Source organism: Peromyscus californicus, unplaced genomic scaffold (genome assembly GCF_007827085.1).
Source record: "Peromyscus californicus insignis strain IS unplaced genomic scaffold, ASM782708v3 Scaffold_6__1_contigs__length_162567912, whole genome shotgun sequence".
NCBI lineage: Eukaryota > Metazoa > Chordata > Mammalia > Rodentia > Cricetidae > Peromyscus > Peromyscus californicus.
Window position 1 is genome coordinate 12,639,240 of NW_026294584.1, and position 18,078 is coordinate 12,657,317.

Sequence of the window (18,078 nt, forward strand, 5' to 3'; positions counted from 1 at the left end):
ACAGCAGTTATGGTTACCTGCACAGGATCAAACCCATCAAAATTCCAGCATAGATGGGAAAGAAACCCAGGACTACCCCAAACTGGGGAGTTCTTGGCAGTTGATATCAGCTGGGAGGAGAAAAAACCTTCTTTGGGGGTGCGGCCCTGGTAGGCGGCCCACGCTCCAGCGGACGGTTGCTTGCCCAGGCACATATGGGCATCACTAGATGGACTTAGTTGGTGATTAAAGGGGAAAAGGAAGAAGAGGACAGGAAGTGGGGAGGTAGACATGTCAAGGAAAATATGGGGGAAATGAAGAGTGAATATGACCAGATTTCATTGTAAACACACAAAATTCTCAAAGATTAAATAAAAAGTAAAATCAAAAGCCAAGGAATCCTAAGAGCAACTGTAATATTTATTGGGTATTTAGGGGGTGTTAGGCATTGTTCTAAGTACATTTTGAATTTCAATTCACTCAATCCACAAAAAAATCTTACAAGAAATACTGGATGCTCCATTAGCTTTCTAGTGAGGGTAAAAGTATCCTAAAACAGACAAAGGGAAGGTGTCAAGGTGAGATCAGTGTGAGGATAAAATGAGAAGACAGAAAGTACCTGACACGCCCTGGTGCAGAATAAGCATTGAAGAAATAATTACTGTAAAAAAATTACCAGACACATCTCCACATGGATAGATTACCTGCTTTCTAGATGTCTTCTTCACATGAATGAATGTATAACTTCCTCCATTATTTAGGGGTCTTACCCCCAACAGAGTGTATAGCAAGTCCCATGGTCCTCTCCGGACATTCCTCGAAAATGTGCACATTATTTCCATCTTTTTTTCTTTGCTTTCCAGTGGAAGGCTGATTTTTCTTGTATTGTGGTTTCTGTCTAATCTTCAGTGTCCTGATAAGTTATTTCTTGTTTTACCAAAGACCTAACTTTTGAACCAAGAAACAGAAGAGAATTCCTTTGACTCTGCTACATATCCTTTTCCTCTAAAGCTTGGAATATGACTCATGACCACCATACTTCAAGAGTGCTTCTTGATTGTGAACATTTTATTCATATATAGATCTAACAACAAGTATAAGAAAGAGACCAATGTGCATTTAGGAATTTATGAAGATTTGACAATAATCAGTGAAACTTAATTTTGATATTTTGGTAACGGGGAGTCATTTTGAGTTAATATCTATGATGACTAATTCCATGTGTCACACTGGAAGGTGTTTTGGATAGGATTTGCATTTAAACCAGTGACCACTAAATAAAACAAATTACCTCAAAATTGGTAGACCTCATCCAATTAGTTGAAGGTTTAAATAAAACAAAAAGGTCTGTCTCCCTGAGCAAAAGGACCTTCTTCAGAATATTGCCTAGAGACTTTATCGGCACCATTGTCTGCTCAGGGTGTTAAGCTATTGAAGATTACAGGCAGGCCAGATTCATGATTCATGATCATGATCACATGACCCAATCAATCGCTTTTACAGACACACACACACACACACACACACACACACACACACACACACACACTCGTGATGAGCAGGTTTCATAGTACTAATGGTTGAGACTTCACATCTTCGTGCTTCTCAAATGCTTCCTCTGGCACACACCAGGGAGTGTCCGGTCTTTACTGTCTGCTTAGCTTTGTTCAGAGACTTTAAAAACAAAAAGAAATGGAGATCCATTAGATTTTGCTGCTTAAATCTACTTATGTGTGCATGACTCCTGCAATTCCATCTAACTTAATGTCAACCAAACTTAAACAAAATCAAAGTATTCTTCAGAGTCCTTCATTATGATACCTAGTGAAACTGATTTTTCTAATTGTTCATTAATCTTTTGCTTAATTTACTAAATATTGTTTAATGCCTTGTATACAATAAAATATCAAAGATAATTAATTGGTAGTTTTAAATTTCATAAAAGGAAAAACTTCTTTTATTTAAATTAGTTGATAAGCATTCATTTATAGGATGACTGTTATCACATTTCCAAGAATGTGATAACAAACTGACTTTTATAATTCTTCAGTATTTTTCCAGTGAATTGTGTCTGGTTTTAAGATCTAAAAGCATGGTTTGTTAGATGATAATTCACTTTAGGAAATATGTCAGAACTACTACATTATCTACACAGAAAGTTTATCTCATTCATTATTTCTGGACATACATTCTATAAGCCATTAGATGTGGATTACCCACCAGAGTGAGTACTGAGAAGATACCAGAGAGAACCGGTTCCAGAGGCAGGCAGACCTCTTAGTTCCAGGCCACCTGGTCTACATAGTGAATTCCCAAACAGCCAGGGTTACATAGTGAAACCTTATCTCAGAAAACAAAACAAAAAAAGACCTTGTGTACAAACTCTTGTCTATAACTCAGTTCAAAAATTGCCATTTCCTTCTGCACTTTCATACCCAAATTCCTTTGGCTGCAAAACATAATCTCAAATATTATAAAGCTTTTCTGTTTATAATTTTATTGTTTTCACTTGATTTGAAATTATATATATTACTGTCCATGTGTTGGTATGCTTAGCTGGAAGGTGCTACAGCCACTGAAGATGTTTTACAATAATGGTGTTTGTATCATTTTTACATTTCCAAAAAGTGGAAGGGAGGGGAATATGATTCTGAAATACTTTTGATTCTAAGCATTGAAAACAGAAGTTATGAAATTAGGAATGAGGAACTAGCTTAATTGATGAAATGCTTGCTATTGATAACACAGACCTGAGTTTGAGCCCCAGAACCCAAGTAAAAAGAAAGACACTAGGTGTAGGGGAGGTAGAGACAGGCAGATCCCTAGGATTCACTGGCCAACCAGCCTAGCCAATTGGTGAGCTGGTCATGAGAGACCGTGTCTCAAAAAACAAGGTAGATGTCTGCTGAGAAGTAAGAGTGAAGGCTGACTTCTGGTCATCATACATACCTGCATACACAGGCACATCCACATATACACCCCCCACAGGAATACCTACATACATACATATACCTAAAAATAAATAAGTAAATAAATAATGAATTTGTGAAATTGTTTCTAAAAAGTACATCACCAGATTTGTTTATAAGTGTCAGCGTTTAGCTAGTCCTTACCAAGGGCTCCTTATTCTCAGTATTGGCACCAAACCCAGACACTTAGCACATTCAAGATGCTCTACTGTGAAGCCACATTTCAAACCTGCTCGAGAACTTTTCTAAAATTAATACATATAGCATTAGTTTTTAGAAAGCTTCCCAGATGAGTTTGACGTACATCCAGGTTTGAGAACTAATTTAATCTCAAAGCTACATGTGGAATGACAGGATACTTATGAAGTGACTTTGGGAGTGTGAAGTAGAGAAGATGATTTGTAAAAGGGATGGGATGTAGAAACTATGACCAGAAGTCAGATCAGAAAGTGATTCAAGTAACTTAAAATAGTCGGTGATCAAGAAAAGACTTTGGCAAAGTGCATAGAATTTTAAACTGTAAGATTTGATCTTGTCTCTGTAGTTCCAAGAAGTAAGTCATATTCTAGTTCAACAAATGTATACTAACTACTCCATTAACTCAAAGATCTGTACCAGAGATTTTCAAATGTACACAAATTTAATTTTCATTTCATGTTCTTCTTACCATAGTATTATGAGGTAGGCATTATGTATGTTTTATAAATGAGGAAACTGAAACCTAATAGAAATAAAATGTTTGTTTGTTTGTTTAACCCAAGATCACAAATATTCAGAGGAAGGTTTTCCAGACACATTTATTGTCCTTTACATTATTCTCCTCAAGAAAAAAGGCACAAGAAGTCAGTTCTAGGGGTGTAATTAGGAAAAGCAACCCCAGCCTTTAGGACTTACTTGGGAATGGCATGGACAGACATGAGATACAGTGGCTTTTCCTTTATTGAGGGGATCAAACAAATGAACGTAACTACTAGGAAAAACTATTGTAGAAGGATTTCAATGACAGATAACATACCAAATGGCAGATATCTTGAATCTCTTCCAGCTTTGGAACCCTTAAATCCAGGGCTTAAGTACATAAAAGCTACACAACAAATCAGGATACACCTAAGAAGAAAATATGTGAGTGAGCAACAGGAATTTCTCTAGAGAGAGGACTCTGTAACCATGTGCTCCAGAAATTACTTCCTACCTTGGAAAATGTCCCAAAGATGGCTTGGATTTGGAAAGGGGACTTCAGGAGAGACTGTTAGCACAGAATCCAGAGGTCTATTTATGATACATCAGACAATTCTGTGTAGAAGGCTTCCATAGAGACAAGAATAAGGTATAATAAGGGGGCCCCTGTGGTGATATTGTGTTCCCCAAAATATTGTGCACCCTAATAAACTTATCTGGGTTCAGAGAACAGAACAGCCATAATATTAAACACAGAGGTTAGACAGTGATAGCACAAGCCTTTAATCCTAGCATTCCAGAGGCAGAGATCTGCCTGGATCTCTGTAAGTTCAAGGCCACATTGAAAACAGGCAGGCATGGTGACTCATACCTTTAATCCCAGGACGTAATGGCAGGAGGCAGAAAGGTATTTAAGGCATGAGGACGAGGAACCATAGCCTGGTTAAGCTTTAAGGCTTTTAACAGTAGTTCAGCTGAGATCCATTTGGATGAGGACTCAAAGGCTTCCAGTCTGAGGAAACAAGATCACCTGAGGAATTGGCAAGGTGAGGTAGCTGTGGCTTATTCTGCTTCTCTGATCTTTCAGCATTCACCCCAATACCTGGCTCCAGGTTTGTTTTTATTAACAAGACCTTCTAACAATTCATGCTACAGGCCCCTGCGAGTGTCATGGCAGGCAGGGAAAAAATCTTCCAAGAGGTGAGAATGAAAACTCGGTTTAGCAAACCAAACTAGTGGGAACTCATGAAATTTATGGGACTGGACTAGGCCCTCTCCATAAGTGAGATAGTTGTGTAGCTTGATCTGCTTAAAAAGCCCCCTGACAGTAGGATCAGGATACATCCCTGGTGTGTGAGCCATGGCTTATTTTTTATATTAATTTTACTGTCTCTTTAAAGACTTTATTTTTTAAAACTATGTATTTGTTTATATAACCGTATATATCACCTTTTTTGTCTCTTTCAAGCCTACGTATATTTTACACACATTGTAAACTATTACATCTGAATCTGGATTGTGTTGTCTTTGGGATTTTTAACTGCAGAAAAACATTTGATTGTAAAAGCTGTTGAGTTATGCCAAAATGTATATTTTAAAGGTATCTTGACTTCAAAATTTGGATATAAGGATATGTTACTTTGAAAGGAGACTCTGCTTTTGTTCCCACAGAAAGCCAGAGGCTATGGATTTGTTCCAGATTAAGATACATCAGGTTTGACCAGCCAAGACCACCTGAAAGGTCTCTGATGACACCATGGCCCAGATGATCCAACATTCAGAATGGTTTCAAGGCAATTGGCTCAGACGATACAGCCTCATGGACTACTCCATGATCCTAAAATTTTCTTTGTGTCCCCATAAGATACAGCGCCCCCTTCCAGCAGGAAGTAGTAAGAGAAGCTACGCCCAAATTCCCAAATTATATGTAATTTTACTTTGTTAAGGTTAAAACCTTCCTTTTTGAAAAAAAAAAGGGGGGGGGAGTGTTGTGGGATGTTCTGTATGGCAAATGTGTTGCTCTGATTGGTCAATAAATAAATCACTGAATGGTCAGTGGCTAGGCAGGAAGTGTAGGTGGGACAAGGAGGAGAATAAAGCTGGGAAGTGGAAGGCTGAGTCAGAGAGACACTGCCAGTCACTGCCATGACAAGCAGCATGTGAAGATGCCAGTAAGCCACAAGCCACGTGGCAAGGTATAGATTAATAGAAATGGATTAATTTAAGCTATAAGAACAGTTAGCAAGAAGCCTGCCACGGCCATACAGTTTGTAACCAATATAAGTCTCTGTGTTTACTTGGTTGGGTCTGAGTGGCTGTGGGACTGGCAGGTGAGAGAGATTTATCCTGACTGTGGGCAAGGCAGGAAAACTCTAGCTACAACTACCTATGGTGGGACACCTCACACAGCCTTGGGGGGGCGGCTTGGACCTGCCTCTACTGACTGTACCAGGCTCTGCTGACTCCCCATGGGAGGCCTTACCTTCTTGTAGGAGGAAATGGGGGGTGAGTTGGGGGTGAAGGCTGGAGGGACAGGGGGAAGAAAGAGGGGATCTGTGATTGGTATGTAAAATGAATAAAAAATTTCTTAATAAAAAAAGAAAAAGAAAACTTGGTTTAGAATGACTTAGGCTGGATCAAACTTTGGGAGTCTGATGCAGGCCATTTATTGCCATTACATTTATAAACAGTACAATTTGGAAAAAAAGTTTCCTGGTGTAATACAATCTCTGGTGCACAAGGAGGCATAATTACATTGAAATTTAGCTCAAAGTACACATCATTCCTTCCAAGAAGATGGGTTCTAGAAATAGGCCAGGGAAGCATCTGGCATGATCTCAGTCATGCAGATAGCACAGAGGTCATTTGGACTATTAGCCATCTCCAGTCTCAGTTGTGAGAGCTTGGGGGAGCCCCTGGCTATACAGATAATGAAAGGGTCATTTAGACTATTAGCCATCTCTGGTCCTAGTTGTGGAAGCTTGATATGGCCTGGCCCAACAGATAACGCAGATCACCAGGCTGTTAACCACCTCCAATTCCTTGCCTTCTGAATGGAAGAACAAGACACTACTGTATGATTAACATTCCTGGTGTCCTTGGAGATCTGTGGGCAAAAGGACCTTTGTGCTCCCAACAGTATAAGATTAGAAAAACAGGAATGGCCAGGGTGGCTCTGAGTATTTTTGTTTTTGTTTTTGTTTTTTATTTTGCATATATGTGTACGTATGTATACATGCTTATGTGGGTGCATATGTTTGTGTACGTACATGTGTACATCTGTGTGGAGGCCAGAGGTCAACATTAGGTGTATTTTTTTTTCAATTGTTCTCCATCTTATTTTAGAGACAGGGTCCTGTAACTCCCTGACTAGGCTAGGCTGGCTATCTAGTGGGCCCCTGGCATCTGCCTATCTCCACCTCCCCAGCACTGGGATTATAAATGTGCACCACATTGTCTGGAATTTCTATGAGTTTTATGAATGTATAGCATAAGTCACTTTTTTGAAACTATATTTCTTAGAACAAATATGAAGTCTCTAGAAGACGTACTCTGTAACACTGAACAAGGGTTTCAGAATGGTAAAATTGCTAGCAATTTCTTTATAGCTATTAAGATACAATTTTCTATCCCAATGAATTTATTCTACAAAAAGAAAGTAAAGACATTTTTTATTCATGAAGTCAGGAGAAGAACTAGCCTGACATCACACCACAACCTGGGTTTCAAGAGAAACACTGCCAAGCTGGTGGGTTATGAAGGTGTAAACCAGAATTACTGGGGGAGAATGGTGGAAATAAAGGAAGTAAAGAACAGATAATAGCAAAGGCATGTCTCCTGTTAATCTGTGTGCCTGAGTAACATAAAAGAAAAGCAGAAATACCTAGCATGTATCCTTCCTTTTTATGAGGCCAGCAGCAAATCATTTTGACTCTTTAACATTACCCTATAATATTATTTTTATTACTGAGGTGTATGTGTGTATTCTTTACATTTTATTTCTTTTTTATTTTATTTTTCTTTATTAAGAAATTTTCTACTTACTCCTCATGCTATCCACAACACCCCTCCTCCCTCCTCCCTCCTCCCTCCTCCCACCCCCCAGCCCTCTTTCCCAAGCCACCCCACATCCCCACATTCCCCAAATCAAGATCTCCCATGGGGAGTCAGAAGAGCCCAGCTCACTGAGCCTAGGCAGGTCCAAGCCCCTTCCCACTGCACCAAGGCTGTGCAAGGTGTCACACCACAGGCACCAGATTCCCAGAAGCCTGCCTATGCACCAGGGACAGATCCCGATCCCCCTGCCTGGGTGCCCCCCAAACAGTTCGAGCCAAACAACCATCTTCCGTGTCCAGAGGGCCTAGTCCAGTCCCATGGGGGCTCCACAGCCACCAGTCCACAGTTCATGGGCTTCCACTAGTGTGGACGGTCATCTCTGCACGTCCTCCCATCATGATCTCCACGTCCCTCGCCTGCAGTATCTCTCCTCTCTCTCATCAATTGGATTCCCGGAGCTCAGCCTGGTGCCTGGCAGTGGATCTCTGTATCTGCCTCCATCTGTCACTGGACAAAGGCTCTATGATGACAGCTAGGTTATTTGCTAGGCTGGTCACCAGAGTAGACAGGTCCAGGCACCCTCTGGACCACTGCTAGCAGACCAAGGTGGGGTCAACCTTGTGGATTCCTGAGATCCTCCTCAGCACCCTGCCTCTTCCTATTCCCATGATGTCCTCATCTATCATGGTATCTTGCTCCCTGCCCTCCCACTCTGTCCCTGTTCCAGCTTGACCCTCCCATTTCCCTATGTTCTCATCCCCCACTCCTCACCCTCTGCCACCCCCCCACAACCAGTCCACTCATGTAGATCTCATCCACTTCTCCTTCACAGGGTCATCCATGTGTCCCTCCTAGGGTCTTTTCCTGTTAGCTAGCCTCTCTGGAGTTGTGGGTTGCAGTCTGGCCATCCCTTCCCTCCCATTTAGTATCCACTTATGAGTGAGTACATACTATGTTTGTCCTTCTGAGTCTAGGATACCTCACTCAGGATGATATTTTCTAGATCCATCCATTTGCCTGCAAATTTCATGATATCATTGTTTTTTACTGCTGAGTAGTACTCCATTGTGTATATGTGCCATATTTTCTTTATCCATTCTTCAGTTGAGGGACATCTAGGTTGTTTCCAGGTTCTTGCTATTACGAATAATGCTGATATGAACATAGTTGAGCATGTGTCCTTTATTTCTAAGGCAAATGTCTGTCTTTTTGTATACCCTAGAATATCATACACTAGATGGCTTAAATGACAGATACTTACTGACTCACAGACTGGAGATTACAAGTCAATTCAAAATGTCAGAGCCAGTTCATTCTGAGAGGTGTGCTGGAGAATCTAGTTGATGCCTCTCCCTAGCTCTGCCCGCTTGCTGGAAGTGGTTGGCATTCCTTGGCTTATAAGGGGCTCATGACTCCAGTGTTTCTATTCACAGTCACATATGTTGTACCAAGTGTGTATCTCTCCATTTCTCCTTTTCATGGAGACACCAATTATATTTTATTAAAAGATCCATATGAATCAGGGGGCTAAAATTACCATTAGAGGTTCATGCTGGAATATTACTCCATCTTAACAATCACCGCCATGTTAGGATAGTTCAGTTGGCAACAGAAAGTACATGTGACAGGACTCAGAAAGGATTAGGATTGGTCTACAATTTCTGGCCTCCTTTTGTCTAGGTTAAATTCTGTATTTACCTAGAAACAAATATCTCATAGGCTAGAATGTGTACTCACCTGAACATTTCCTGTTTCCACTCCATTCTATCTAAGTCTTACAATTTGTGCCCTGGAAAGAAAGGAAACAAAGAAAAAGTCAGAGCTACTTGTACTTTGGGATTCTTAAAAATCGTAAGAAGTGCCCCATACCATCACCTAATCATGCATTTGTCTAGACTTTATCACTCATATCCAGTCTTCAGGAAAAATGGAAGCGACTTCAAGTTGACCTTACTTCTCTAGAGCTAACAATGAGTAACCTTAACAGGTATGCCTTTACAGGTATGTTTAAATTCAACCCTCACCAAGTCTATTCATGCAATACAGATGTGAAAACTGAGGCTTAGAGTTCCCACAGCCAGTGGGTGGGAAAGTTAGAACTTACACCTGATCTAGCTTCCTCACCACCCTGAGATCTGATGCTCCACCCTGCATCATGGCTGTACATCTTAGATGTAGTTCTAGGGCTTCATCTGATAGTGCAGACTGATCATGATGCATAAAGGGCACTCAAACAAATGTCACATCCATACACAGAGTCTATCCAATGGGTCCCCCAAGGATCTATCATTATCATCATGTTAATTGTTGCACAAGTGGGTCTGGTACAGAAGTAATCATGGCCCTGTCTTATTCCAGCTCTCTTTCCATGAGATGAAGGCCCTGATCAGATACAGCTCCCCCACATACTTCCTGGTCAATCTTGGGCTTCTGAGCCTTCACAGCTGTGGTCAAGTAGATGTCTACTCTTTATAAATTATCAGTTCTCAGGTCTTCTGTTATAGCAACACAAACTAGACTAAGAAAAGTTCCTTGTTTGTGTTGTCAGAGAGGCCATGTAGTATGTAGGTTTTTGTCTCATCTCTCATCAAGATCTTTGCACAGATGGTTAGTCTGCAGGAGAGTTTAGATGGATGATATATAAATAAGTAAAATTCACAAATATTTTTCATTCTGATATAATTAATGCTTTAATGAAACCACTTAATGAAGTGCAACAGATAGAAGAACTTGTATCTCTATAACATAATTATTCAAGGAGTAAACATCTGGAGCATTGAATAATGATGTCCTAGGGCCGAGCAGAAGGAAAAAAGACAAATGAGAGGGACATGTAAAGCCTGAAAATTCCAAACCACACTGTAGCATCTCTCTCTCTCTCTCTCTCTCTCTCTCTCTCTCTCTCTCTCTCTCTCTCTCTCTCTCTCTCTCTCTCTCATTCTTGAAGGAAGAAGCAGCAATAAAATTAAACAGGGAAAACACATGGGCCTGCCTCCTTGTTCATTTATTGGTTGCTGTTTTTTCATGACAACGTGTAATTAGACATGGTAGCCCTCAGAAAAACCATGGCTAATATAATAAGGCCTATCCTTTATCTTTTCAGTAAGCCATTCCATTCCAAATTAATTCACTTGCCATCATTGAAGTCTTAATATTGTCATTTTTTTAAAAAAATCTTTGCTACTGAATGTCCTAGAATATAGTTTTCTGTCTGCTCTTTTCAGGATAGGAGAATAAAATGTCCCCACTTAAAAAACTCTCCTTTCCCATCCCTGACACTTCTCTTTTTTTATTTTTTTTGGTTTTTTTGAGACAGGGTTTCTCTGTGTAGCTTTGTGCCTTTCCTGGAACTCACTCGGTAGCCCAGGCTGGCCTCGAACTCACAGAGATCTGCCTGGCTCTGCCTCCCGAGTGCTGGGATTAAAGGTGTGCGCCACCACCACCCGGCCCCTGACACTTCTTTATAGTCTCACAGTACCCATTCTTCCCTTTCATTACACCGTTTACTGTCAGGCTTTATGCTCATAACCTCCCAAAGATGCATGAGTTGCCTTTAAGGTTTTTGTTTTAACCAAATAAAAAGTTTAGAACCATTGTGGAGTTTTGAAATAGAATATAGAATGAAAATTAAGCACGAAAATGTCTTACTATAAAATTTTGTTCTCACAAAGGAGACAACCGCCCATTCTGTGATGTGTTCTTCCTTCCTCGTTATATTATTTTTGATGGGCTGTCTACAACTAGACTCAAGAAATAGCCTCTTTCTTGGGAAAGTGAATTTATCCTTGAGCAGTAACCACTAAGCTCTCTTCATTACATACAAAGAAGGCTGTAGAACTCAATCTCCAATTTCTAATCATTTCGACCTCTTTATTCCCTCCTTCCTGGGTAACTGAAATAGGACTATCACCAAAGAAGAAACTACTCAAGAAGAAATTAAGTGTTCCTGAATTTTTTAGAAGCCTTATGAATAATAAATATATAAATCTCCATGCAATAAAATAATTGACAGCATTAAATCTTTACTATTCACCTTTTAAAATTCTATTTGTAAACTTTTCATTATTATTATATACAATGTATTTATAATTATGGCAGTAATTTCTAGGACTTTCAGGCTTTCCTGCAACAGGCAAAATCATGACTTACAAACTGTTAATATTAACAATATTGGAAGAAGTCCTTCCTCTTTTGAAGGGAAATGATATATTATCATTTAATGAATAAGCATCATTTTTTCAAATATAGAAAATATGTTACTAAAATAATAGCAATTTTCCTAAGTAGAAAATTTTAAAATGTCCATGATCACAGCTAGAAAACTCAGTCCATTCCAGAGTTTTCTGATCCTTTGAGAGTTTTCTAGAATACAGTATGAAAATAGACAAGAGTCTACCAGGTAGGTTCATGGTATTGACAACATGAGAACAGCTAACAGGACACTTCAATCCTGTCTTGGAAGGAAACATGAAAGGTTCATGTATGGGTGAAGAATCTGCCCACATATTATTCTTTCAATGCTGCATTATTACCATAAACATCTTTTATAGTAAATACTGGTCTATAAAAAGGAGACAGGACAATCTAACGATTTAGTTTTCATCTGTAATTCTAAGATAGTGTCCTGGCAAGGAAAGGGGCCTCAACCGGTAATCTCACCTCTGCATGGTGTTCCGGCATCTGCACAGCCTTAGCCATTAGCTCTAGAATTTTCTCCAGATAGATCAAAGCACTCCTGGTAACAAATCATAAGGAGCATTGCTCACATCAATGTGTTTCCTTCCCAAGATTATAGATATAGATATATCTCAAACTTACATAAAAGCAATACAGAAAAACAAAAGAAAAAGAAACACACCTGAAGGTATAGACAATATATTTCCCATCTTCAGACTTGTGTTGCTTAAACTGAGGTCAGGATTTCTACTTGAAAAACCTGTTTTAAAACAATCCATGGACAGGAAAGATGGCTCAGCTGTTAAGAGTGTATACTGCTCTTGAAGAGGTCCCAAGTCTGATTCAGGGGGACCTATTGATTCTGGCCTCCATGGACACTTGCATTCACATGCACATACTGCCACAAAGCCACACATAGAGATGCATACTAAAATTAAAAAATAAATCTTTTTTTAAAAGCTTAATTCATTTTTACAGAGGCAAGTCTCCCAGACACCAATCTACCCAGCTTATACTCATCCCTTTCCTCTCTCCTAAAGGAAACAAATCTATAGCCAGATTAGTAAGCTGAAAACATACAGTTGGTCACGCTTAAAAATATAAAGTTGACTGCACATTTAAAATACATAAGCTGTAAGGAAAAAATTCTCTCTTGTCATTCTTGTTTCTTGGGGCTAAATATAAATGAATCTGAATTACCCCCAAGGAAAGGAAGGCGCTGCCAGGCCTTAGCTATTAAAGGTATGGCTACCCAGAGGACTCCAGCATACCAATATATAGACAGGGGTTGGAAGGAACAGGTTTAGACAAACGCTTGTATAGTAAACAATCATAAATTGGAGTATGTGCAGAGGAAGGTAATCCTCTGAGACACACTGACCTAGGCTATGTAGAGCAAATAAACTGCCCCCCGGCTAACAGCTCTTCACTCGCCTCCCCCATTACTGAAAACTGAGCTGTAGTGCAAGGTAGCAGGTATGCCAAAGGTCAAAAATTGATCCCTTCGGCTGGTCAGACCCAAGCATGTCTTCCATAAGGACAATGAATCCATCAGTGTTTTTATCCTTACCCACAACAACCAGAGTAAGTTGCTCTGGCTCACTTCCCTGTACCATCCTCAGGCCACCACGGCACTCCAGGAACTTTGTGTGAACCGACGGCCCGAGGTTAACAAGGGTTGTGGGGAGAGAAGGGATCCATGATATAATTTGCCCCAGGTCCTGCACCAAAGGCTGCCTGCTTCCTGGAACTGATCATAAGAGGCACAACCAATAACACCTTACCCAGGCTTTTGAAATTCTTCAGGGGTCAACTGGCATAGACTCTTGAATTTTACACTCGAGAAGTCGACTCAGTCTTGATTTTAGTTCCAAAGTTCCAGTAATGAAGAAAATACTTTCTTCTTTTTGAGGAAATTCACTAACCAATTGGCATTTCACATGTAATATCACTTAGGATAAGTTGAGAACTGAAGAGGAGAAAAGCCTTCTCCTTAATAATCAACCAGTGATCCCTGAAATACTCAGGCATTCATTCAATCAATACACTTTCTTCCTCCTATCAGCTGAGAGACAAAATGCCATTTAAATATATGTGAGTGCAAAATGTTAATAGGATAAGTGGGAAACCAACAGAAGTATACTAAGATATGACTGTGCTGAATTTTAATTGGAAAACTTCTAATACAGAAAAATCAACAGGGAAAGCCAATGAAAAACACCAACAGCCCACGTATAACTGTGTGTATGTTTCTAGGAAGTTTCTCATGAGACATTAATTTTTAATAAGAGGGTGGCCATGGCCTTCTTAGTGTGTGTGTGGGGGGGGGTTGTTTGCTGTGCTCCCTCCAGAAAGGGAGAGTCATTTACTATACTTACTCCTTAGACATGTCGTGCTCCCTGCTGTGCTCAAGTACTGTCGCAGTCTAGAGATTTTGGAAACTCTGGGGAATGTGACAAAGTTCTTCTCCTCACAGAGTATACTTGTGAGTTGAGAAAACAACAAGAAGTCAATCAGATACTTCAACAGTTAACATTATGAAGAAAATAAATCGGGTCAATAGACAAACCTCAGAAGACAGATTTAGGGATGACCTGAAAGCCAGACTCACGTCAGGGCAAAAAGATGTCAGGTGCTCTGCCAGGCCAAAGCTCGTGAAGTGATGGTAGATATTAAAAGAGATGGTAGATACAAATCCAGCCGGCAGAGATGGCAGACATTAAAGAAGCAGGCAGGACCATATCCTAAGGCATCCCTTAGAGCTGGCAAAGACTGTGCCTGTTATCGTATGGGAAGTGCGGAACTGAGGAGAGTGGGCACAGAACAGGATCCAGAATCACTTACATATTTTTAGATGCAGACAATACTTCCATGTCAGACAACAGGATACATCAGAAATATTAATAATATAAGAGCAAATAATCCAACCAGTGAATGGCCAATTGAATCAAACACAGACTTTTAAAATAAATACTTAAAATGGCCAATAAATGCTATTGTAGAATATTATTTTAAGGTGTGTTACTTTTGTTTATGTTGCATTTGTTTAACTCTGTGAAGCTGTGTTACTGTGCCTGCCTAAAACATCTGATGGTCTAATAAACAGCTGAACAGCCAATAGCAAGGCAGGAAAAAGGATAGGCAGGGCTGGCAGGCAGAGAGGATATACAGAAGGAGAAATCTGGGGAAAAAAAGAAGTAGCCAGAGGAGGAGGACACTGGGGGCCAGACACCCAGCTACACAGCTAACAATGGAGTAAGAAAGAAAGAAAGTTATACAGATATAGAGAAAGGTAAAAGCCCAGAGGCAAAAGATAGATGAGTTAATTTAAGTTAAGAAAAGCTGGCTAGAAATAAGCCAAGCTAAGGCCAGGCATTTATAATTAAGAATAAGTCTCCATGTATTTGGGAGCTGGGTGGCAGGCCCCCCAAAAGAGCAAAACAACCAACTACAAAATGCATAAATAAATGTTCAGCATCTTTAGCCACCAGGGAAATGCAAAACAAAATGGCATTGAGATTCCATTTCACCCCAGTCAGAATGGCTACCATTGAGAAAACAAAATATACTAAAAATCATGCAGGTGTAGGAAACCTTTAAATGCTGTAATGCTGTTGGTAGGAGTATAAGTTGATCCAGCCACAACGAAAATTGGTATGGAGATCCCTCAAGAAAATAAAACTAGAGCTACCATATACTGCTACTATACCATGACTGTGCATACACCTAAAGGAATCAAAGACAGCATAAAATAGAGATGCCCATGTACCCATGTTAATTATGGCTTTGTTCATAACAGGCAAGACATAGACTCAGCCTAGGTGCCCACCAACAGATGAATGGGTAAAGAAAATGTGTCTTGTATACACAATGAAATATTTTTCAGCCAGTAAGAAGGAAATTGTGTTATTTTCTGAAAAATATGTGGATTTGGAGCCACCAACCTAACTTAAGTAAACCAGACTCAGAAAGACAAATATATATCTTTCTAATGTACAATATTTTGATACAGTTTATTATTTTACATTTTCACATAATTTATTCGGATCATATTCACCCCCTACTACTCTAACTAGCTCTCCTTCCACCAAGTCCCCAGCACCCCCAACTTCAATCCTCTTTTTTTTTCATAAATAACCTGCCAAGTCCAGTCTGTGATATTCGTACACTCTTGAGTGTGGGTCCATCCACGGGATCATGGTAGACTTCCCTGAGACCACACACTTGGGAAAACTGACTCTCCACTGACGTTTGCCTGAGGTTGGGACCACTACATCAGTATTTGTTCAGCCTGCGGCAATTCTGGGCAAGTGAGAGCTGCAGTAAAAACGTCTGAGCCTCGCCTTTCCGCCTCTCACCTGCACCATGGACAAGCTGGCTTCCTACCTATTATCTATACCAGCAATTCTTTTTAAAAATTAACAAAATTAAAATTAGCAAAGATAAAATGTGAGATCCTCCATTATTGTTTTCTAAAAAGAATGCACATATGTTCAAATGTCAAATATTATGTCCCCCATGGTTATAGCTACTTTATAGTCATCTTCACAATTTGTTTATACATGGGGTGTATAGGCATTCCATAAGATCTAGCCCTCTCAGTGAGTGACAGTTAATGGTACCAGATTTGTTCCAGCCTCCTGGTGCATCCCCAACATAAAATAGTAATGTATTTGTGTCCAAAGCAATTCATGCTATTAGTAGCATTCCCCAATACCAATGTCAGACTCAGTCTACCCAAAATGAAGGCCTGCCTCTGGCATGGTGGCCACTTTGCCTGTTCAAACAAATTTACTGCAGTTCTCATGTCTCAGTAAAACTGACATAAGCAACTAAAGCTCTGGCTCATCCCATCTCCACTCGGACTACATACATATGGTCTAGGCACCGCAGTTGCATCATAAAGATAAACTTCTTGCCCTTCAGGGATTGCTGACTGCCTTCCCACCTCCCTGCCCCCAAGTCACACTGCTATACTAAATCGATGTCCATGAGTCATTTCCTAAAGCCATCCCAAGTCTCCAAATTCATGCCAGCTAGAAGTGAGTTGTCAAACCGAGGAAGCCAGCCTAATCCAGGCTTATAAAATATCATTAAGAAGCAGCATCCTCTACGCCCACACTGGGAGGTGCCAGAAGCTGCTGAACGGAGCTCACAAGAGACATTTCTAAGGACACAAAGGCTGGATCTATGACAGTAAATTCACTACACAAAAGTCCCTGCTACCCATCTGTCAGGATTTGCTGTTTACTATGGACTGATGACATTTGGATGTTTTTGACTTTATCTCTTTCCAAATGCAAGCACATTTCCTGCTTCCTTGTCATTGCATGTGATTGTGCTGGAAGCGTGGAACTTTTATTTAAATTTATATGTCACTGGAACTTGGGAGCACCAGGAGGCTTGATAGAAAGAAATGAATGGAGAGCTTGGCCTTTAAGAGAGTGAGAGGTATGTTATGAGTGTACTCTAATTTCTGTACCATTGCTTGAAATAGCTGTTATACTTCTTAAGTTTTTTTAAATTTATTTATTTATTTATTTATTTATTTGGTTTTTTCAAGACAGGGTTTCTCTTTGTAGCTTTGGAGCCTGTCCTGGATCTCACTTTGTAGACCAGGCTGGACTCTGACTCACAAAGATTTGCCTGGCTCTGCCTCCCAAGTGCTGGGATTAAAGGCGTGCGCCACCACAGCCCGGCAACTTTTTTTATTCTTAATGTTTGCCAACCCAAGAGGTATAAAGCTATATAACAATGCTAAATTGGCTTGCAATTTGTATCTGTTAAATGCATTGAAATGTTTTTTAATATAGTTGCTGGTTATTTAGATATGCTCCTTTGAGATCTGCATATGCACATTATGGTTTTTTATTGAGTTTTGGGAGTTACTAAGCTATAAGATCTCTATATCTGTTATAGTCATAACCCCTCATCTTTTGCTTTGTAAATGTTTGTTCCAAATCTAATGAGTATCTGCAGACTTTGCTCAGAGATTTCTTCCATCTTATAAATTTTTGTTGTTTATTTTCTCAGATACGTCTTTTAAAAAATCTTATAACTTTTTTTTTTTTTTTTGGTTTTTCGAGACAGGGTTTCTCTGTGTAGCTTTGTGCCTTTCCTGGGACTCACTTGGTAGCCCAGGCTGGCCTCGCACTCACAGAGATCCGCCTGGCTCTGCCTCCCGAGTGCTGGGATTAAAGGCGTGCGCCACCACCGCCCG

At 40.0% G+C, this 18,078-nt stretch overlaps 1 protein-coding gene across 12 annotated transcripts in view; it reads right to left on the minus strand.

Annotated features, from left to right (window-relative positions):
- Positions 1 to 378: 378 nt before the first annotated feature.
- The window catches only part of LOC128098898 (proline-rich proteoglycan 2-like), a 61,960-nt gene continuing 44,260 nt past the window's right edge, over positions 379 to 18,078 (minus strand). For 3 of the 12 annotated variants that reach the window (XR_008214368.1, XR_008214365.1, XR_008214375.1), the window contains 4 exons: positions 9,420 to 9,471; positions 4,498 to 4,638; positions 3,964 to 4,055; positions 379 to 1,653 (listed from right to left, as the gene is read on the minus strand). The gene's annotated coding sequence lies outside the window, so the exon portion shown is untranslated. Of the gene's footprint in view, positions 1,654 to 3,963; positions 4,056 to 4,497; positions 4,657 to 9,419; positions 9,472 to 10,091; positions 10,296 to 12,341; positions 12,418 to 12,540; positions 18,039 to 18,078 lie in introns of those variants that run through there. The other 9 variants (XR_008214367.1, XR_008214364.1, XR_008214374.1 and 6 more) reach the window with 6 other exon arrangements.